General features: G+C 55.4%; 3 non-coding genes across 3 annotated transcripts; 2 read left to right on the top strand and 1 right to left on the bottom strand.

The window, feature by feature from the left end:
- The first annotated feature begins 917 nt into the window (after positions 1-917).
- On the top strand, positions 918-1,036 carry LOC113204445 (U5 spliceosomal RNA). Its single transcript, XR_003303300.1, has one exon. It is a non-coding gene; the product is annotated as a U5 spliceosomal RNA (small nuclear RNA).
- A 186-nt stretch (positions 1,037-1,222) lies between these two features.
- Positions 1,223-1,294, bottom strand: Trnah-gug (transfer RNA histidin (anticodon GUG)). Its single transcript has one exon. It is a non-coding gene; the product is annotated as a tRNA-His (tRNA).
- Positions 1,295-1,553: 259 nt separating this feature from the next.
- Positions 1,554-1,625, top strand: Trnah-gug (transfer RNA histidin (anticodon GUG)). The gene has a single exon. It is a non-coding gene; the product is annotated as a tRNA-His (tRNA).
- The last annotated feature ends 304 nt before the right edge of the window (positions 1,626-1,929 follow it).

The raw sequence follows: 1,929 nt of genomic DNA on the forward strand, positions 1-1,929 counted from the left end.
GGCGGCTTCCACTCTATTTTCTCTTGGGGAGGAGGCTTCCCGCTTCCCCAATGTGCGTTCCCACACGCGGTACTCAAGAGAGAAAGAAAGAGCGAGGCTCCCTTGTCTCTTCCGAAAGTTTTGACTGCCCGACAGGCAAGACCTGTGTGCAACTTGGATGAGCCAGGGGGCTGGGAGCGGGGGCTAGAGCTGTCTGTCGGGGGCTGATCCTGTCCGGTGGCTGGCGCTGGCAGGGGGCATAGCGCGGGGCAGAGGCGCAGGCGGGCGGTGTACAAGAGGAAACTCTGCTGACCTGACTTTGGCCTCGGCCTGCCATTGGGCGGCGTCGGACAGCACGTGGTGTTGCCAGGAGGAAGGGCCTCCGCGGCGAACTTGTGCGGGAATACGATGCGTATCCAACAAATATGTACCGGGTGATTCAGAGAAGACGCAGGTGCGGGCGGGTATGCCTACCCCCTCTCCCCGTAAGGCGCCATAGCCTTCTTGGGTAGGCAAACACGCCAGCACCTGCGTCGTCTCTAAAATCACTCGGTACTACTTGCTTCATTGGACTTCCGACACAGTCTGAAAACAAAATCTTTGTGCTGTACAATTACAATTTTGGAAATGACGAATTCTTGTTCTGCGTGGCTGATTGACCTCACTCACTTCCGAGCCTGTAGGCAACCCGCCCGCACCCGTCAGCCGCCTGGTACACTCTGTCTATTTTTGTTTTTAATTATTATTTTTTTTTGCAGTGTAAATATAGAGGAGGGGGATATGGCCCACCGGGGGAGGGGAGACAGGAAAGGGGGGGACGTCGAGAAGTGTACTTCATCGCCCAGAGATAGCACCACCGTACTGAGTCTGGCCGTCTTTCTCGCGCGGACGCCTTCCATCCAAACCATCATCACATAGTTTCGAAGATCCTCAACACGTTACTCTGGTCTCCCTTCAAAACGCATAAATCTTTCGCCTTTTACTAAAGATTTCCGTGGAGGGGGACACTTGATGAGTCTATTGACCAATTTTTTGTGTGCCCTGCGCAAGCGGGGCCAATAATCTTCAACTATCTTAAAACACATTATTTCAGTCACGAGTATATGTTATAGTTTCGCCCTCAAGGACACGGGCGTCACCTCTCGTCGGATGCCATGGAAAATGTGTGCGTTCGTTGCGTGTGTTTGCGCAACTCGCGAAAATTATTCCGTGGCAAGGATTAAAGAAAATAAAATGTACCCGATGCCGTGACCAGGATTCGAACCTGGGTTATTGCGGCCACAACGCAAGGTACTAACCACTATACGATCACGGCTACTTTGCGGGCTTGGGTGCCGGGGGGTAGTCTGTCCGTCGACTTGGTGCCCGGCGGAGCCTGGCGTTGCCAGCCTGGGTGGTGCCCAGCCAGGCATGGGCCTGCCACGCCCCGCCACGCCCCGCCACGCCCCGCCACGGTCCACCCTGCCCCGCCACACCCCTCCTCCAAGTCGAGATACTTTCTTCTGAATCGCCGGCCACGGACTCGTTACCTAGGCATCGCCGCTGCCTCGTTGCACTTGCAGGACTGCGAAACAGCCGTGATCGTATAGTGGTTAGTACCTTGCGTTGTGGCCGCAATAACCCAGGTTCGAATCCTGGTCACGGCAGTCATGTGCAGTTATTTTTTTTATTTTTTCCGGGCGTTTTGCACTGCATGATTTTGAAGGTGATAAGTATAGCAGTGCCCAAACCACGGCGGCCCAAGCTTTTCTCGCCTTGTTTCCTTTTCGAGACGGCGCTGACTGGATCAGGTTTATCGGAGCATTTGTTAGGGAAGGGCCGGCAGCGATAACCTCGCGTCTTGACCTATCGATGCCACGTGGTGGTTGGTTGTCGCCGAGTCACGGCGGCGGGAAGGGCCTAGTGGCTGGCTACGGAGGAGGAGGAGGAGGAGGAGGAGGAGGAGGAGGA

The sequence above is a fragment of the Frankliniella occidentalis genome, unplaced genomic scaffold, assembly GCF_000697945.3.
Source record: "Frankliniella occidentalis isolate FOCC.00 unplaced genomic scaffold, Focc_3.1 Scaffold2, whole genome shotgun sequence".
Taxonomy (NCBI): domain Eukaryota; kingdom Metazoa; phylum Arthropoda; class Insecta; order Thysanoptera; family Thripidae; genus Frankliniella; species Frankliniella occidentalis.